At 33.8% G+C, this 22,182-nt stretch overlaps 1 pseudogene; it reads right to left on the reverse strand.

Moving 5' to 3' along the window:
* Positions 1-865: 865 nt before the first annotated feature.
* LOC104848486 lies at positions 866-1,299 on the reverse strand (annotated as a pseudogene).
* Between the last annotated feature and the right edge of the window lie 20,883 nt (positions 1,300-22,182).

Below are 22,182 nucleotides of genomic sequence, written 5' to 3' on the forward strand. Positions count from 1 at the left end.
TGACTTTTTAAAAAATTTTAATGTAATACAAGTAGATAAGATAAGAAAAAATAATATATTTTCATTTGTTAATATATCTTTCAGCTCACTTCCTAATAATACTATACCTTCCTTTTTGCATAAATCATTTTAATTAATAACAAAGTATCTCAAACTCAGTATAATTTTAAACATTTTTTTTTCTATTTCAAAATATCTATTGTTCTTTTTGGTCCTTATTTACACTTTCAGAGATAATATGATATTTACACATATGTGTTTTATTTATTTTACTTAAGAGTGTGATTTCAAAGTGCAGCCATTTACCTAGAAATGTCTCAAGTTTATCTTTGTTTTTTTAAGAATAAAATAAGTATTTATTTATAGTCTTAGAGTAAAAGGGGAAGCCTTAACTTGCAAGATAATCCTTCAGCAGCATGAACAACATACTTTTCATTTCCATGGAATGGAATCAAAACACAGAAACTACAGAGAACACACTAGGAATCAGCACAGGCCAGGAATGGGGTAGGAAAAAGACAAAGAAATGAGGCCTCAACACACAACACCCACTTCTCTGGGATCTGCTGACCACAGCCAGAAAGAACTATGGCTGGATGGCGCAATGAAGATAGGATCCAGGACAGAAGGAAAGCAAGTGGGTTGAGGGCTGGGGAGGGGCCTCACTAGGGTGTGGATTTAGTACCAGGTAAATTGCACCTGATATTCACACTACAAAATCAGTTTACATTACAAAATCAGTTGGCTCTATTTCTTAGAAGTACACACAAAAGGAAAAGGAAGATTTATTTGATCATTGCTTCATGAATCCTTTGCTTTGCTATTCTGACATCATCAGTAACAGGGATACTCACTCAGATTCAAATTAGCTGGTCTCCACCTGGAGTTTCTTTCTGTTCTGGGGCTTTTCTCGCTCCACTTGGAGCTGGAGTCTGAGCCCCCATGCAAGGCAGAGACGGTGCTGCCCCGGGTGTCGGTGTAGAGGCTGTTGTCTGAGGAGGGTTAGCTGATCTGCAGTTGGGCACTCGACCTCGTTTGCTCCAGTACATGGACTTGCTGCTCCAGGACAGCATTCTGCCTCTTGAGGTCATGGATGTTTTGCTGGTGTGCGTGTCTTTTCCTTCACGTGAACTGGATATAGTGGCTTTGTCTCGAATTTAAGTCTGGGATACCTTCTCTTCTCGGAGTGATGGGACTGAGTCCCACAAACTGGGAAAGCTGTCTTTGAAGTGGACCCTAAGTGTTTCTTCTAGTGCATCATTAGGAGCCCCGTTTGTCTGCATTGCTCTCCATTTCCATGTATCACTCATTCTCTATGGCCCAGGGAGCCCCCACAGCAGCAGCAACAACAGGGAGGGGGATCTGGGCAGGGGAGGGGGAAGTCACTGACAATAAGAAGCCAAATGCCCCCACACATTGGCTCACTCACACCCTGCTTTATCTTTTTTATGGCTGTATAGTACTCCATTTTAAAAACTCACATCTTTTTTCTATTCATCAGTTGATGGGCCTTTGGATTGTTTCTAAGATTTAGGTATTTCAAACTGTGCAGCTATAAACACGGATATGTAGATATCACTGTGGTATGCTGTTTTTAATTCTTTTAGGAAGATATCCAGAAGGGATATAGAGTTATGGACCAACGAGTTAGAAAAATAGAGATGTACCACACTCTGTGTCAGATTTGAGCCCATCTATTATAGCTGGTGGACAACAGGGGGCTAGCACCCAGAAAGTTTTGTGGCAATGGAAGTGGTTTGATTTCTCCTTTGAAATAATGCTTTCAGTTGGGGAAGGCTCAGGGGAGAGCAAATGGAATCTCACAGAAGCAGAAACATGTAAGGTTAGTGGGGGGCACAAGAAAGTTTCACACACTAGGTGAGCTACAAAACATTCTACAACTATACCAAGTTTACTGTCAAGCAGAATGTAGGGGTTCGGGCGCTTTGTTCAAGCCCAGGTACAAAGTGGGACTGAGGCACAAGAGGGAGTTGAGTTGGTTATCACAATACCTGGGTCAAATGGGGCCTCTAGTCCTACTTCTTTGAGGTATCACCATACTGATTTCTACAGTAGTTGCATCAGTCTGTACTCCCACCAGCAATGGAGAAGGTTTCTTTTTTTCCCACAACCCCAACAGCATTTGCTATTCGTTTATTTCTTGATAGCAGCCATTCTTTCTGGAGTGAGATGGAATCTCAGTGTTGTTTTCATTTGCATCTCTTGAATGACCAGAGATGTTGAACATTTTTTCATGTATTTATTTGCTGTTTCTACTTCTTAATCTGAAAAGTGTGTCTTCATTTCAGATGTCCATTTTTGGATTGGGTCTTTTAAAATTAGGGTAGGCTGATATTTTTCAATTCTTTTTACATTCTAGATATTAGTCCTTTTTTTAAAGAACTGCTGATTAAAAATTTTCTTATTCTGTGTATTGCCTTTTCATCCTGTTGGTGATTTCCTTTGCTGTGCAAATCTCTTTTTAATAATATGAAGTTGCAGTTGTTGAATCTTTCCCATGCAGTCTGGGTATTGTTTATGAAATCTTTGCCTACTCCTGTGTCTTCAAGTATTCTACCTATCCTCTCTTCCAGCAGGTTTAGTGGTTCCATTTTAATATTTAGATCTTTGATCCTTTTTTATTTTAGTTCAGTGTGTGGTGAGAGACATGAGTCTAGGTTTAGTCCTCTGCATGTAGAAAACCAGTTTTTCCAGCACCATTTATGAACGAGGCTATCTTTCCTCCAGTGAATGTTTTTGGTCCCTTTGTCAAAGGTAAGGTGTCTGTGCCAGGGTTTTAGCTTAATGGTTGGTGTCTGAGTGTGTTTGGGGCTCTTTCTGTATATTCCAGTCTATTACATTGATCATTATGTCTACTTTATTTGCAAGTACCATGCTGTTTTTATCACAGAAGCTCTATAGTATAATTTCAAGTCAGGAATTGTGATGCTTCCTAACTTGCCTTTGTTGCCCAGGGTTGTTTTTGCTATTCTAGGTCTCTTCTAGTTCCAAATGAATTTTAAAAATGATTTCTCTAGTTCTATGAGATATGTTCATAGTATTTTTGTTAAGATTGCATTAAATCTGAATCTCAATTTTGGGAGTATTGCCATTTTCACTATGTTGGTTCTTCCTATCCATGGGCAAAGGATATCTTTCTACTTTCTTATATCCTCATCCTTTCTCTGAATACAGTGAATTTTTAATATAAAGATCTTTTACTTCTCTTGTGATAGTGATTTGTACTTCTTTTTTTGATGCTACTGTGAAAGATATTGTTTCACTAATTTCTCTCTTACTGAGTTTGTTATTTATGTACAGGAATGCTATTGATTTTTGAGTGCTCATTTTGTATTCAACTTTGCTACTGAGTTTGATTATTAAATCTAGAAAACCTTTGATGGAATTTTTTTGGATCTTCTATGTAAAGTATCATGCCACCTATAAATAATGATAATTTAACTTCTTCCCTTCCTATCTTTATTCCTTTTATTTCTTTCTTGTGTCTAATTACCCTGGCATATATTTCTAGAATTATGTTGAATAGAAGAGGTGATAATGGATATTCTTGTTTTATTCCTGATTTTAGAAGAAAAGCCTTAAGTTTTTAAACATTATTTTGTATGATATTGCTTGTTGATTTGTCAGAGATGTCTTTATCGGGTTGAGATAAAGATCATCTATTCCAATTTTCTGTAGGGTATTTATCATAGATGTGCATTGGATTTTGTAAAATACTTTTAATACATCTATTGAGATGATCATGTCAGGTTTTTTTTGTCTTTGGCTCTGTTGGATATGATGATCTATATGTATTGATTTACACTGAAATTCAATTATAACTGAAATGTAGAGGTTTATCACTGTTTTGTTATTTTTCCTGCTGTTGGCTCCTTGTCTTTCCTTTTCACTTAATTGCTTGCCCTGTCTTGTGGCTTCTTTCTACTGGCATTTTTATTTTCATTTCTATCTTTTTTATTGAGTGTATTGGTACTCTTTAAGAATAAAGAAGTACAGATGCATTCATCATTGGGATCTTGTACCTTTACATGTCAGATCTATTGGTGTTTTTAGAGTTGTGGTCTTCCTGATCTCTTTCTAAAATAACCTTGAAGACATTTTATAGAGCTGGTTTAGTGGTTATAAATTTCTTCAGTTGTTCCTTGTCATCAAAGTATCTTATTTATCTATTCAATTTGAATGATAGTTCTGTAGGGCACATCAATCTGAGTGGGAGATTGTTTCTTTGCAAAACCTGAGATAATTCACTCAAAGCTCTCCTGATTAAGAGTTTGTGTTGAGAAATTTGCTGTGATTCTGATGTGCTTTCCTACATAGATGATTTGTTTCTTTTCACTAACAGCTTTTAATAATCTGTGCTCATGCTGAATTTCTAGGATCTTGATTATGCCTTATGTATATGGTATAGATTTATTTCAGTCCTGGCTCACTGGAGTTCCATATACCTCACTTATTTGTGTGTTGAATTCTTTTTCCATGTTTGGAAATTCTCTGCCATTACTTCTTTAACAAGGCTTTGTATGATGTTTACACCATCTCCAACTCTCTCAATGACCTCAGTCAATCATATATTAGTTTACTTTGCATCATCTTGTAATTGTTGAATTGATTTTTCACGATCTTTATTATTTTTTGAGTTTATTGGTACATAATAGGTATACAGTACAGTTGCATTCATTATTGGGATCCTGTACCAATGCATGACAGGTCTTGGTAAAGGGCTAGGTGTAGGGAAAGCAGGAAAGGTAGGGAAAAGGGAATAAGGGAAAAGAAAAAAAAATATGAGAAAATGAAAAAAATGTAAATAAAGTGTTTGTAAATGGGGAGAGGAGGGGATCCTTGCTATTTTTAAGATGTCTTTCTTTTCATGGTTATTAACTGCATTTCTTGTTCAAAAATTCTGTCCTCACCTTCATCCAATCTATTGCATATACTTTCAATGGAATTTTTAATGTCCTGGATATCTGTTTGAATCAGTTCCATGAATTCCATTTCTTTCTTATTTGAGGCATTCATGGTTTCCATCATTTTCTTAAGTTCCTCTATTTTTTTCTATGTCTACTCTAGATTCATTGAACATGTTTTTCAATTAATCATTTTTTTTTACCTGAGAGATTATTTTCTTTATAACCTCATGCAACTGTATTCTTACTTCCGCCTCTATCATCTCCGAAAATTCAGGTGGGTAACTTCTGCTTTCCTCTCTCCTATTGTGTCCTGGACTTGTTATAGGTGGGCTGCAGGTCTGGTATTGCATTTTGTTTTTGCATCTTGTTATTTTTGTTTTGTTTTGTTTGTTGATGCTTGTGACTTTCTTATGGTTGATAGCTTTATCACTAGTATCAAGGCTTCCCTAATAAATTTCTATTTTTCAGAGATGTCTTCTCTAAATATATATTTCTCAGTTTTTGTCTGCTCCAAGATCCTATCTTCTAAATTTATTAAGGATCAGAAGTTGCTGTTTATTTGGTTCAGCACCCTGTCCTTTGGTACTGGACTATGATGATGATTTTGGCCCTAGGTAATCTCAGTTTTGTCAAACAAGGGAGAATAATTAATTATGACAGGTAGGACATCCTGGCTAAAGTAATACAATTAGGAATATCGATAGACTCAAGCACAGCCTAGAAAATGACAAATTTTGGTAACTATTAATTTGGTATCTTTAACCATAGGAGCAAGTTCTAGTTATATAAAACAATCCAACATAAAGCAGGAGCTTGTATGCAAAAGCCTCCCCTCAGTAGGCTGATTTTATCCTCAGGGGGTGGGGATTTAAGAGAAATAGGGCAGAAAACAGAGATAAAGAAGAGAAATATAGTAAAAACAACACTAAAGGACAACAGAGGGTCACTCAAAGTTTGGATAACCGGGGAAGAGGGCAGGAGAGAAAGTGTGAAGGATTAAGCAAAAGAATATAAAGAATGAACCAGGATGATAAGATATGGTTTTCATTCACATGAAAATATTATAAACTCGAGAGAGGTAGTTGAGAAAAGTCAGCAAGAAGATGAGTAGAACAAGATAAACATAAAGGTACAAGCCTTAAAAAATAAACTGACAAAAAGAGGAACCAAAACTAACAAAGAAAGGAAAAAAGATACAAAATAAAATTTCTCTGAATTCCACAGTTCTATGGTGGTGTCCAAAGCAGATAGTGTTCTAAAACTGCTCTGCATCCTTGCCAATACTGGGTACAAATTTGATCTTTTGGAAGCTGGGGCTCCTCTTCAGCCAGCAGCTTTGCCTCTGTACCATATGTTACTGTGGCACCCTTAGGCTGAGCAGCCCAGGCCTGACCTCAGTTCTGTGTCCAGTTGGCTCCACTGGGTCACTCAGTCTTTGAACAGCATCCTCTGTTTCCCCCACACTGGCCCTTCTCTGTACTGTCCCAGTATGATTGACCAAGGGCAGGGCAGGTCGGGTGGTGTGCTGCTCAATCTTGGCTTTCCTCTACTGGGAGTTAACTCCAGTTACTTGCTGTTGCTAAAATCCCATGTGTCTTTCTGTCAAGTCGGTCACAAGTCACTTTCAGCTGCACTCCAGTCTCAAGTTTGGAGTGCACAAAGGAAGAAAGAAAAAGTGGGGAAGGGACTTGGCAGCCCTTCAGCTGCGGAGGGAGTAGAGCTCTGGTCTGCTCCGTGTATGCCAGTGACGGCAAAATGTACTGCCAGTTTACAGTGTCCCTTTGTGCAGAGGAGGGGTGAAGAGACAAGAAGCCTTATTTCCTAAATATATCCTGTGTGTCTTGAGTTAGCCACACTTTTTCAGTCCAGCAGTTTCTTGTATAGAGGCTTCCTAGTACGGTGATTCTTGCTTGGCACTGCCAGTGCTATTGATAGTCTTGTGGATTGATGCATTGTTTTATGAAGTCTTGTGCCTATGTTGTGTTTGATCTGTTAGTATCTTATTTCAGATTGGTTTTGACATGAGGATGTATGTCCCTCCTTTTCTGACAATTACCTGTGTTTTTAGCTGATGCTTCTCTGAGTGGGTCCAACTTGACTCCTCCTCCTTTTCAGCCATCTTGAAGCTCCACAGTGTATTCTCAGATACAGATTCGTCCTCCCATTTTGAGTCTGTTTTTTTTTTTTCTCTTTATTGAGTTTATTGGTACTGTATTGGTATACAGTACAGTTACATTCATTATTGGGATCTTGTAACTTTACATGACAGCTCTTGGTTTTCATTTTTTCCCCTTGTCCCTGCCCTCCCTTCACCTCCTCCTCCCCTCCCCATTTACAAACATTTTATTTCCATTTTTTCATTTTCTCATATTTTTTCCCTTATTACCTTTCCCCTACTTCCCACTTTCCCTACCCTTTTCTTCCTATTTCACATTGCCAATTATCTCATTAGGATCTTGTGTACTATTAGTTTTTCACACCAGAGAAACTACTCGGTATTTACACGTGTGACTTACTTATTTCACTTAGGAGTATATCCTCAAAGTGTATCCATTTTCCTATGAATGAATCTAATTTCTCATTCTTTATGGCTGAGTAGTATTCCATTTTATAGAAAAACCACATCTTCTTTATCCATATTCCAAATGATGGGCAAATGGGCTGTTTCCAAGTTTTAGCTTTCAGTCTGTTTCTTTCTGTGTTGTGGAAAATTGCTGCTATAGGCTTAAACTTTTAATTGATAATTTTTTTAGTTTCCCAAAATAATTATGCACTAACAAACTTTTGTAAGGAAGGAAGGAGGGAAGGGGTGGAGGGAGAAAAGCATAAAAGAAAAAAAGAAAAAACAGAGAGGGAAAGAAAAAAAGCAAGTCTTAACTTTAGATAAAAAGTGAATTTGTGTTCTTAAAATGAAGTATATTGCAGCTTGCAATGTAATATCTTCTATCAGCCTATAATTATTATCAGTTTCGCTGCAGGTTTCTGTTCACTACTTTCATATTAAAAAAAAAATTTCCCTCTTTCTCCAACCTGACCTTTTCGTATCCAAGTTGAACACCTTTGATGAAGATTATCTTTTGGCTATAGAAAGCACATTGAGAACAAATTGACTTATTGTTTAGAATGGAATCGGCTTTTATAAAAAACTGGATTCATATCAAATTTTTATGGCTTTTGGGTTGTCATTTTGCTACGTCTTGTATCTTTCTTTTAAACAACTTTTTAGCAATTATTTAAGTTGGATTTGATCCAATTCTTTCGCTTTCTCAGTTTTGCAGCAAATTATTTCCCTGGATTTACAGGAGACATAGTAGGATATAGCTTTCTTAAATTTATAGAATGCCTTCTTATATATTTTTAATATGCAGATAACTATTTGATAAACACTTTTTGCGTCTCTCACCTATTTCCTTTCCATGCTCCTTTTGTCTATATTTCATTTCTTTTCTTTACTGTACTGTTGCTTCTCATTTTAAATTCAGTTATCAGCTGGTTATCTTCATAGTGGTGTTTTGTCCTGGCATTTGCTAGTGATGTTTCAGAATACAACCTTTAATGATGTCAAATTAAGATGAAGTAATACTGGATATACATGGACCCTGAATGCAATTACTGGTGTATTTAGAAAGAATATATTGAAAGATATAGACAAAAACATACACAGAGGTAAAAAATGCCACGTAAGTTTGGAGGATGTCTACTGCAAGCCGTGATGCATCTAGGATTGCTGGCCACCACCGGAAGCTAGAAAGAGGGCAAAGAACTGATCTTTAGCAGAACTTTTGGAGGAAGAGTGGCCTAGCTGACACCTTCATTTCAGACCTACATCTTCCAGAATTGCAAACTGTAAGAGAAGAACTTTCTATTCTATTTAAATTACCAGTTTCGTCGTAGCTTGTTGCAGGAGCCCTAGAAGACTCATACAAAGTCCTCATACTGTGCATTCAATGTGATCTTTGACTACTTGCTATTCATAATGACATCAAGTACAAAATCAATTGTACTTTGATATTATTAATTCATTGAACAAAAGGATGCACATTATATCACTATCAAAACAGCACTGATAATATTTCTTGGGTGCCAGGTGTCTGCTAAGAACTATGCCAAATATTCTATATAGATTAATTTGTTTCCTATTCACAGCAATCTTACAAGGTACTAGTCATTATCATCTTTTTTTATTGATGAACTGAAAAACAGGAATATTCTATACTACCCTTTAAAGCTAGTTAAATAAAAAATATTATTGAATCTTAGTTCTTGCTAATATTTAAGTGAGAGTTTTTAAACATATTATACTAATTGATTTTGCTTCACAATAAAGATTCAAAATTCACTAAACTGTAAGGGGACATTATTGCCATTTATGCTCAGGGTTTAAATTAATATTTTATTCAAACATATGCTTTACAAGCTTCATAAAATCTAAAGGAGAGGCAATTTTTGGAGGCTGTGTCTGTTCTTCCCATTCCCTATCACATCAAGTCAATTTCCTGCACTAGTTCTCTACAGACCCCCCAAACACGATTTGCACAACACTAGTTTAAAACAGACAACATCATTTTATTGAAAACAAAAATGTGATTTATAAGGACCAAATAATTTACCCACAAACATTGCATCAGATCCCAGCAAAGCTGAGATTAATAGAAGTCCTACTGAGAAGAAGACCAGCCAACAATTTTTACAGCCTAATTAATAGGGAACATCTGGGCTTCATAGTTTTTCTTCTCATGGATAAAACAGGAAACCCAGGCGTTACCAAGCAAACTACCCCACAGCTGCAGGCAGTGCTATGAACAGCTGTGAACATTGTGCCTTTCTGAAATATTGCAGATGTTCTTAATTATAAACATTGTTGAGATATTAAATGCCATTTAAATAAAGATGAATTACAAAGGTGATAACTGACAGTTATAGAAAAATGTGAACACGTTGGCTATGCATAAAACACGTTATCTCTCATGTATTATCAGGCTATAAAATACAGATTGCTTGAGTCTAAAGAGGGTATAATTAATTTGAATTAACTTCTGAAAATTTATTTCCCCCACCTGATCATTGCAAATGGATTTATTTTAAGTGAGCACGACAGATAATTCACTCTTATTTTTGTCAAAATTCCTAGCTCTGTAAACCTTTACAGTTACGGTTTTGTAACAATCTAGCTACCCAAGAGTAAGTCACCTTTTTCAAGCATCAATAAGTTGTAATTTCTGCAAACTTTCATGTGATCAAAGTGTTTAATATAGTTAAAATACGTGGACCCTCACCTCTACCCTCAAATCAGAACTTCCTGTACTCAACTTTCTTGGAAATATGTAATTGAGATGATAAATAGAAAGAGTTAGAGCCAGTCTTTGAAGATTTTGAAAGAAGCTAAAACATTCAAAATAGATCGACATGGTCAAATATAGATTTCCTTTCATACTATCTATGTTTTAAGCAATTGATCTAAAATAATGAATCATTGATCATCTTAGTTTCTGTTACTAAGTTTATTTAGCGTTAATACATTTCTACAACTTTCTTATTTCTTTTGCATGGATAATTCAGATAACTTTGGAGTTCTAATAGAAGTTCATTAAAATCATATGAACTTGTGGGTCTAGCTGAGAATAATTCTGAAACAGTATGATTTCATAATATAGAAAAAGCGCCATTGTAACAACCAGGTAATTATTTTATATTACTTCCAAATTTCAATAATATTATACCTATAGATCATCTCAGATCATAATGAGACTTTAAATGTGCTGGAAAACAAAACAAAACAAAACACAAATATCTTGAGTCTTTTTCTTTAAAATCTTAGCACTGAACTCCCATTGTTTGAAAGTCTTATTGATTAGAAATTCTGTATCTGTACTGAAACTAGACTGTTGTCAGATCTGAGAGCATATTATAAGCTTCTTTTTATATAAACCAAAGGGTTTTACACAGAACAATTTGCATAAATGTTCTGGATTAATTTTTATAATACTTGACCTCCTGGAGTATATTTGTACAAGAGGAAAAAAAATCTTCAGAAACATGGAATAATCATAATTCATTAACACAAAAATCACTAACCACGATTTGAAAAAAGATAAATTAAATATTTTAAAATTAAAATATATGTAATCAAAAGTCAGTAATATTAGTCTGCAAAAATTACACAGTAGAATAGTTTTAATACATATATCTTTGAAAAAGATTCATATCCAGAATATAGGAGGTGGTTCTAAAAAGAAAAAAGGCTAGCAATCAAACAACAAAAATGGGAAGATAGTTTGAACACATTATAATAAAAATATACTGTCAGTAAGAATATGAAAAAGTCCCTGTTTTCTTAGTAATTAAAAGTAAAGTAAAGCAAAAGTTCCATGTCATACTGCCAGAGTGGCTAAAATGAAGAAAAGAAAAATCCAGAGAAATAGAAAATGTTAGCTGTAATGAAGATGGGAAGCCCACATTTTCCTACATTGTTGAAGGTGTGTACATTACTGCCATGCCTGAGTAAAGCAGTAAATCAACGTTTGTTAAAGCTGCATTGCATATCTCATGATATAGCAATTTTATTTTTAGTTATATCCCAGAATACATAGGAATGTATGCTTAACAAAAGAAATTAGTTCTAATGTGTATAGTGCCAGCATACATAATTCCCTCAACATAAATTACCCAGGTCGTATGGACTTCTATAATGCCATGAGAAAAACATAAATGAACACCTCTGTTAGCTGATAACTCATACAATAATAGATGATAGAGCTCTTTATCAAAGCAGACATTCTTATTATTCCCTTTCTGTACCATTATTAGTGAATTCTTTAGAACCTCCCTTTTTCTGGTGATGTACTCTATTGTTGACATCTTATTAATCAAGACACCTATTACCCTCTACTACAGGTCCGCACAGGTTCTTTCTGCTGGGACCTCTTTTGTTCCACTAGCTGTTCCTGTATTGCAGTGTCTTTCTAAGATATATCAGTCCTGCCTGTCTTATGGTATCTACTTGGCCTTAGGGTATTGGGTTTCTTTTGCTCACAGATCCTAGGGGTGCTACATTCTTTTTTTTAATTTTATTGAGTTTATTGGTACATTTTAGGGATACAGTACAGTTACATTCATTGTTGGGATCATGTACCTTTACATGGCAAGTCTTGATTCTCATTTTTTCCCCTTACCTCTGTCCTTTGGCTGCTGCTCAAAGAAGCAACCTGGCCTCAAAGTATTTGAGACAAAAGTCTTTACAGGTAGCCAAGTCTTACCTCCAATCTGTATATTCAGAGTTCTCTTTAAGAGCCCTTTTGGTTTCCCCTCTGGTCGTGGACCTGGCTAAGTTAGTGTGTGTCACTCTTCAAACAGTGCACTTTGAGGTATAAGATGTGAATTTCCTCCCTATAAAGCATCCACAACTTCTGGACGTCTTCTCCTTTTACTCACCTTTGGCAGTGGTAGAAGTGGAGGGCATCTTTATCCTCCCTACTCCAGAGATGAAGAAAAAATGCTGCAGCATTTTTGGAATTACTACATAACATCCTTACCAACCCTTTTCCAGCTGTCAAGTCCTTTTCATGCTTGTTATAATTTGGGTGTCAGTGATAATTGCAGAATTTGTTCACAGGTGAAATGAATGATATTGTAATACATAATTCTACATATCCATACTATTTCAGTATGAAGTCAGTATAAAGATTTTGAAGAAACATTTTCCATTTTTTGTTTTATTTTTTAAAGTCTGGAATGTACTTTATTTACAACTGCAATAGCTTATTTGTTTATTCAGGATTGATCCAAGGCCTCTACACTGAACTACATCTCTAGTACTGTTTAATGTTTTAAAAATTTTGAGACATATCTCGTAAGTCATTACATTTCCTAGGTTGATTGAACTTGGGAGCCCTCTGCCTCAACATCCCAGAGTGCTGGGATACAGGTGTCTGCCTCCACCCCAGACAGCATCTGTCATTTCTTTATAGCCATGTTTCACGTGTAGCCACATATTCCAGCACCATTATACTGGACAGTGCAACTATAGACTATTACTCCTTAATTGAAAGATCCATGTCTTATAGGTATACCTTTGTGTATGTGGTGCAGGGAAGGGTATTAGCAAATGCAAAATGAATAGATATATGAATAAATGCATAGGAATATAAAATTAAAATTAAAATATGTGTTCATGTGAAGAAAGTCACAGAAACTTTATTCAAGAGTTCTAGGGTTTAGACATAAATAGTATGGAAAAAATTTAGAGTATTCATGCATTAAAATAATGAAGAGTAAGATGAAGAAATAATATTCACTTGAGAATTGTTTGACCAAGTACCAAGTAATTTGCTTTTCTTTAAAATATAATTGGAAGTTTGAATGCAGCCAGTTAAGTTGAATGCTTTTTAAAGAAGAAGCAAGCTTGATGTGGCATCTAAATTGTCCCTAAAATACAGTTAAATCTGTTAGTGGTGACTGTGAAACTTCCATTTCTGAGGCCATTGAACACCATCCCCCAGCAAGCACCAAGAGGAAACATCTATCACTGTGAGTCATTCATTTAGTCACACAAAAATGAGAAGCCTACAATAAATTCCAGTTAAAGGTATCTTTGGAAAGAAGAGGAAATAGAATGAAAGAATGATCTAAATTTAATTTATAAATATTAAAATATTTAGGCATTTTATACTCAGCTTATAACCACGGTGTTTTGTCACAAATTAAGAAAGTGATATTGCATTTCTCCCTCTCAATGCCTCATTCCAATTTGAATACATAGTTGATGATTTTTTTCTACTAATTGTTTAAACATCAAATAATATTTCACCTCCAAATGTATCGGGTGAATGTTTACAACATATAGTAAGATAGGAAATACATTAGCCTAATATATTTCAAACCTTATCAAAGGAATAAGAAGAAATAAAAATCAATAAGTACCTTACCATCTTTAATATTTTAATTAGAATATCAATAGAAACCTCCAGACAAAAATATAATAAACTATATGTTTTTCACTGAATTGTCAAATAATGTAGGATTTGTAATGATATATTATTGATGAAGAGGTTAAGAATAATGAGAACAGTACTGCATTGTATTGCTGGTCTACATGTGTAATTTGTTTGTCATACTTCAGCTTAATTCTGTCTCCTTTTAAAAGACTACATAGTTATAAAAAGTAGAATGTAGTGTTTCAGTTATATACCTTTAAGACAGTCAGATAAACCATTAATTTAATCAAGGGTATTATAAAATTGCAAATAATTATTTGTCTATATGGCACTTTCATATACTATTAATATCGTAGTTATGTCATATTTTAAGACTATAGTTTATCATTTATAACAGAAGTTTGAAACTCATATTCTATGAAAGTAAGCTACGTAATGTTTGCACTCCTAACTTTACTTATCAAATTATTTTTATACACAGTAAAGAAAATAGAAGATTTAAAGTTGAATATTAAATGTAACAGAGAATGCAAAACGATGGAAATTTTTTCTAACTTCCATCTGAACTGCAATCCTCTCATTTCATTTCTTACATCTCCTCCCTAATAAGGCAGCAATTTAGCAGAAGTAATTCAGTTCTGTGAAAAGCAATTTTTTGGTTATAAATTTCTCTGATAAGAAAATATTTTTGTAGAAAACAAAAACAGTCCTAAAGCCCTAGGATAGAGCAAGATTAAGGTTCCTTAGACCAACACAGCTCTGTAACATTATTGGCATTTGAAAATTTGCCAGACATTAGAATGATGTTAGGTAAAATAATTGAGTGGTTTCGTTTTTAAAATTTTAATACTTTACAGATATACTGAAGCAAACTTCAAACACCAAGTCGAATATATGGAGAGAAGAATCTCACTTAGTTCTGCAGTCCTAGGTCAAACCACTGCATTGTAAAACCAGCATAGATTATCTATCTAAAATATCTGAAAACATAAACTTCTGAATTGATGTGCTGCTTCTATTTCTTTATCCTAGGTTGAATGATTTGTTATTACAATTGCAATACATTTTTATGCTACTTGATATAGAGCCAGGAGAAGGGGAAAATCACAATCTGAAAGGTTTTAAGTCTATCATGAATATAATCTAAATCTTTTCCATATGCTTTAATATTTCGCATATGGCATTTGTGTCAGGAAGTAGCTAGAAGGAGAAAAGAAAATGAAAACAAAAATCATGAACGCCAAACCTTATCATCCTTGACTGCAATCCTCATTATCTATTTTATCAATTGAAGAATGCAATTGCTATTTTTCTTGCTGCTCCAAATGTCTATCACCTGTACCTGAATGTCTTTCACTGAAAATGTCTGCTACATGAATTCTCTTGAAGATATACTTTTTCATTCCATGCAAAAACCTTCTGAGGATTGTTTTGTTTGACTTACAATAGCTAAACTCTTCAGTTTGTCATGGAAGTCTTTCTTTTGTTTGCCCAGTAACTAATCTTTCATTTTTACTTATATTATCCTCGAATATATTTTGTACTTTCTGAGTGGATCTATTTTTGTTCATGTTCCATGGTATTTTATTTATTCTTCCTTAAAAGGTGTTTATTTTATTTTGCTCTAAAATCTATTTTTTAATAAGTATTTGTGCTATAAAGTGCAAAAAATTACAAATACATCTAAAATCACGCCATTAAAAATCAAATAGTTGAAAAGAAATAACATTTTAAATTAGCAAAACTTTTCCAGTATGTTTCTTTGAGCAAATTTAGAGTATGAAATGGCCAGATGTGCAAGTTAAAAAAGCAAGTCAATTATATATAGAGAAAAATAATTATACTCTTTAAAAAACTCACTACTTTATTTGATGACATAGATTTTAGTACAAAGTCTAGATTATTTTTAAAAAATAACTTTATGGTAATGTTGAAGGAACTGGAGAAATATGGCAGAATAGAACTTCCCAGTAGCACTCTCTCTCTCTCTCTCTCTCTCTCTCTCTCTCCAGACAAAAAAAAAAAACAAGAACAAAACATACTTTCACAAAAATGGAGGAAATCAGGTGAATGAAAAGATAGATTGAAGAGAATAGAAAGGCAATTTTACATTAGCCACAACACCTTTCGCTCAATCCTAGATAACAGAATGTGGTGTCACTCTCTGCTTGAGAGGGAGAGAGTGAAGTCACTATTGGACTTTGTCTGAAAAGCTTACAGGAAACCCACCCCAGTAAAACCCATCTCTGGGCCTCCAAGCCTTCCCTGAATTAGGCTTGAGGCTATAATCATAAGCACCATAGTTTCCAGTAGATGCTGTCATGGGAGCCCGTCTTCCAAAAGCACTCAACAGGTCCAGGCACTGGACTGGTCCAGTGCCCAGGCATCCCTGAGCATCCCTGACCTGTGGCCCTACTTGAACACAGGACCACCTGCTTGCCACACAGTTGGTCTACAGCATTGCTGTCAGGCCAGACCACGTCCACCACTTGGTCAGACAAGTGAAAAAGAAAAGAGCAAATGATCTACAAATGAACTACAAAGCAATTAATAAAATGATAATAATATATATCAACAATTCCCTTGCATATAAATGGATTAAAGTCTCCAAACAAAAGATAGTATAAAAACAAAAATCTAATGGTAAGCTGCCCAATGGAAATGTAGCTCAAAAACACACAGAATGAAAATGAAGATGAAAAGTTACTGTAATAAGAGTAAACTAAAAGAAGTAAAAATTCATCAGATTAAATACACTTTAATTTTAAAATGTTGAAAAATCAAATAAAATCATTATGGAAGGAATAAAGGGTGAATTTATCAAGAGGCTGTAACAACTATAAATCCATATATACCCATAATTGAAGCACCTAAATATTTAAAGCAAATATTTCTGAAACTGAAGGGACATATAGACTTTAGTACAGTAGTATGGGACTTAAATGGCTCACATTCATCAATGTATAGATGATCAAGACAGAAAATCAAGACAGAAAGATTTATTTAAAATTATTTTACACAAAATGAACCAAAAACACATATCACAACATCCCACTGGGCAGCAGAATATTCATTTTGCCCAAGAACAAATATTTCATTCTTTAAAATAGATCATACAGGAGATCTCAAAAGATTACCAAAATTAAAGAAGATGTGGTTTTTCTATAAAATGGAATAATACTCAGCCATAAAGAATGAGAAATTAGATTCATTCATAGGAAAATTGATACATACTGAGGATATACTCCTAAGTGAAATAAATAAGTCACATATATGTAAATACCAAATAGTTTCTCTGGTGTGAAAAACTATAATAGCACATAAGATCCTAATGGTATAATTGACAATGTGAAATAGGAAGAAAAGGGCTAAAGGTGTAGGGAAAGTGGGAAGGGTAGGGGAAAGGGAATAAAGGAAAATAAAAAAATATGAGAAAATGAAAAAATGGAAATAAAGTGTTTGTAAATGGGGAGGGGAGGAGCAGGTGAAGGGAAGGCAGGGACAAGGGGAAAAAATGAGAACCAAGACCTATCATGTACAGGTACAAGATCCCAATAATGAACGTAACTGTACTGCATACCTAAAATGGACCAATAAACTCAATAAAAATTTAATTGTATCCAGTGTCTGTTGCCAGCACTAATATTATAAAGTTCTAAATAAGTAAGAAGTAAATGTTTAGAATATTTATAAATACATGAAAATTAAACAAGGTGCTTCTTAATGATACAAACTGTTTACAGGGAAAAAAAAAAAAACCCTGAGCTACAGCAAAAGCAAGCTTTTTTCGTTTTTGCTGTCTTCATGGCGGCCGTGGTTGAACCCAAGCCCTCAGTCATGCTAAGGAAGATTTCTACCACGGAGCTGTGCCCTCTGACCCAGGCAGTCCTAACAGGAGAGGTATAGCAATAAATACTTGCACTAAAAAGAGGGGAGAAACAAAACCACACACACAGAACTAGTATTTCCTCTTAAGAAACAAGAAAAATGTAAAATGAGCCAAGCCCAAAGTTAGTTGAAGGAAGGAAATAATAATTTTAAAAAACAGTTAGGAAATGACAGAAAGAGATATTATAAAACAAAAGAGATAAGTTGACAAAACCAAGATTCTTTTCAGAGATAAGCAAAATGGGCAAGCTAATTTACATGAGAAAAAGAGAAGACTTGACTAAATATATTCAGAAATAAAAGACATGACATCAAATTGGTACCATAGCAATACCGAGGGTCACAAGAAAATACTATGCATAGTTATATATCAATAAATTTGATAACCTAGAAAAAATAATAAAGTCCTAGACACAAGTATATAATCAATTGAATCATAAAGTAACCAAAAACATCTGATATAACAGTAAAGAGATTGTGCCAGTGATAAAAAGCCTCTCATTACTAAAAAATTTCAGAATTTGAGAGTTTCACTGATAAATTCTACCAATTTCATAGAATTACTATTAAGAATCTTTCTCAAAGTCTTCCAAAAAATTGAAAGAAGAATATTTTCAAATTGATGTTATGATTAGTTGATATTATATCCAGACAAGGACACCATAGGAAGAAAATATGTATAGGCCAATAACTTTAAGTAACTTAGTTACACAAATCCTTAAAGAAATACTAACAACTAAATTCAACATCACATTAAAAGGATGATTCACCATAATCAAATGGGATTTATGTCTGGGTGCAAGAATGATTCATCATATGGAAATCAATAGATGTAACAAACCATATTAACAGAATGTAGAAGAAAAATAATTCATCATCTCAATAGATGCAGAAAAAGAAAAGGCATTTGATAAAGTACAACATAACTTCATTATAAACACCTTCAACAAATTAGCCATGGGAGGAAAGTACTGAGCACAATAAAACCTGTGTAGGTCAAGCTAACTTTAGAAGCCTACTTCTGACACTGCTACTCAACATAGTAATGGAAATACTGACTGGAACAGTTAGACAAGAGAAAGTTATAAGAGGCATCCAAATTGGAAAAAAAAGGAGTAAAATTTTCCCTGTTTGCAAATAGTAAGTTCTTGTATGATGAAAACTCTAAAGACTATACCCAAAGCTGTTACAATTGATACAATTTTCAAAAATGCAATCAGTATACAAAATCTAGCTGCTTAAGAGAGTAACAAACTGTCTAAAGTAGAAATCAAGAAAACAATTTCATTTTCACATATAAATGGAAAGTTATCCCACTTTCATAGGTTAGAAAACTAATATCTTTAAAATATCTATACTGCCAAAGCAACTTGGATTCAATTCACTCACTGTCAGTATAATTCTGTAATTATATTTGAACATAGACAAAACATAAACATTAATCACAGAATAAAAATAACCAAATATTTTAATCTAAGTGGCTGTTATTTTTTTCAAAATACCTGTTTAGTCTTGCTACATCTTAGCTGCCTTCTATGTGTGTATGTGTGTATATATGTGTGTGTGTGTGTGTGTGTGTGTGTGTGTGTATATATATATATATATATATATATATATATATATATCTTTTTGTGGTACATTTTAGGTATACAATGCAGTTACATTCATCATTGGGATTTTGTACCTTTACATGACATATCCTGGTTCTTGATAAGAATACTAAAATATGTAACATTGATTTACATTGTGCTCTGCACTCAATCCAGAGTGAAGTCTCATTTCCTTAGAACTTTTCCCAAAATATCTATGGAGATGAAATACTACAGTGATACCGGTACATTTTAGGTATACAATGCAGTTACATTCATCATTGGGATTTTGTACCTTTACATGACATATCCTGGTTCTTGATAAGAATACTAAAATATGTAACATTGATTTACATTGTGCTCTGCACTCAATCCAGAGTGAAGTCTCATTTCCTTAGAACTTTTCCCAAAATATCTATGGAGATGAAATACTACAGTGATACCTTGTTACTGAGATAGCCCTTTGTTCCTGTTGCTCTGAGATCTTTTTCTGGAAATTAGTTGATTTTAAATGACAAATATAACTTTATATTTTTCTCTCTTTCTAGTTGGAAGTAGAAGAAACATACAGCTAGCAAACACCATGAATCATGTTTGAATTATTTATTTTCTTTTTATTGTTTTCCTTTTTATCATATTTCCCCTTATTTATGAGTTCCTTCTGCAATTTCTTTTGTATGTTCATGGGTTTTACAATTTCTTTTTGTTTCTTCAGCATCAAAGGAGGAAAGGTCAGAGATTTCTCTTTTGAATTGTCTTTCTTGCCTTTCCACCCAGAAGTTCAAATGACTCTTCCCTTTATATTTCAACTTACCAAAGATAATACTTTTCATTCATTTGAAAAAAAAAATTACTACCTAAACCATTCCCTGACTGAAGCTGAAGTAAATTATTTATCTTTTGGAATCCTGGATTCCCTCTGTTATATACAAATTATAATTTAAATTACTGCCCCAAACAAGAGCTCCTCAGGAAGAAAAGGTAATATTTTATCATTTTGTATATAATAGGAATGCTAAACAAGTACATGGATAGATTTGATGGGCAGATTAGTTGGGGGTAAATTTTTAATAATGAACTCAAAATTATGGCCAAATTGACCAGGAAGCCAATGCAACACTGAAATGACGGAAAGATAGCTATGTCTTAAAAGAAAATTATTTGAATCATCTCCCTCCTCTTCATCCTCTCCGTTCCATTTGCATGTAAACACTTTGAATAATAGGCTTTCTGTGTATGAAAAGTTTCTTGCAAATAAAATATTGACTACAAACAAGCATATCAAAGTGACTTTTATAAAGTTATCTATAAAAATGATCATTTGAATAGATTCATTCATAGGAAAATGGATACATATTGAAGATATACTCCTAAGTGAAATAAATAAGTCACACGTGTAAATACCAAATAGTTTCCCTGGTGTGAATAATCTGCAACAATGCATAAGATTCTAATAAGATTACTGACATTTAGAAATGGTAAGAAAGGAGCTAAAGGTGCAGGGAAGGTGTGATGGGTAGGGGAAGAACAAAAAGGGAAAAGAAAAAAAATGTGAGAGAATGAAAAGATGAAAATAAAGTGTTTGTAGATGGGGAGGGGAGGGGGGGGGAGGGGAGGGCAGAGGTAAGGGGAAAAAATGAGAATCAAGACTTGCCATGTAGAGGTACATGATCCCAACAATGAATGTAACTGTACTGTATCCCTAAAATGTACCAATAAACTCAATAAAATTAATAGTAATAAAAAAATGATCATTTGTCATAAATTTTTGCAACTTTTTTTTTCTTTGATATATTATAGACCTCTATAAAACTCAACTTAATAAAATTTTTAAGAAAGTGGAAAAGGTAGGAGAAAGGTAATAAGGGAAAAGAAAAAAATATGAGAAAATTAAAAAAATGGAAATAAAGTATTTGTAAATGAGGACACGAGGAGGGCATGAAGGGAGGGCAGGGACAAGGGGAAAAAATGAGAACCAAGACCAGTCAATGTAAAGGTACAAGATCCCAATAATGAATGTAACTGTACTGTATACCTAAAATGTACCAATAAAGTCAATTAAAAAATAAAATTTTTAATTGAATTAATTTTATGTAGTTTAATAAGAAATCAACTGAAGAAAGCCTTGGTATCTTCTCTTATTTTTTGACATTATTAGGCATAATTCTGTTGTATATATTTCAGTGTTTATATATAATCTTATTATAAGATTTGTTAAACACTGCAAACATACTAAAATAAATAAGAAATAAAATATTAAAAAATTAGATCAAAGGGCATGCTTATTTAGAATTATATGAGGTATTTCAAGGCTAAAGGACAAATAGCACTAGTGATTTGCAAATGTATGACTAATATATCATTATTTTATTGTATTTCTTAACATTTTACATCAGATAAGTGACAAGTTGATATAATTGTGCTGCTTATTTTTCCCTCCCTGACTACTGGGAATAGTTTTTAAATGTTTATCAATCCTTTATGGGATTTTTGTTTTAATTGTTTCTATTTTTGGCCTAACAATTATTTTAGAGCTAATTTTCTGCATATCATTTGTGATAACTCTGTATTTTTTATGTATGTCACCTTATTTCCCTAAGCTAATAGAGAAATTAAATTAGCTACTAAATTAAAAAAATTTAAACTAGATAGAACTATCTCTCCTTTTTTTTGCTTTTTGTACCAGGGATTGAACTCAGGTCCTTGCACTTGCAAGGCAGGCCACTGAACCACTGAACTAAATCCCCAGCCCCTACATCTCTCTTGTTTTTGTTGTTTCAGGATTTTCAGATAGAACATAGTCCTCAGTTCTGCCCTAAAATATTTCATCACTTTTATCACTTT

This window comes from Fukomys damarensis, unplaced genomic scaffold, assembly GCF_012274545.1.
Source record: "Fukomys damarensis isolate Sample0158 unplaced genomic scaffold, DMR_v1.0_HiC HiC_scaffold_12, whole genome shotgun sequence".
Lineage (NCBI taxonomy): Eukaryota > Metazoa > Chordata > Mammalia > Rodentia > Bathyergidae > Fukomys > Fukomys damarensis.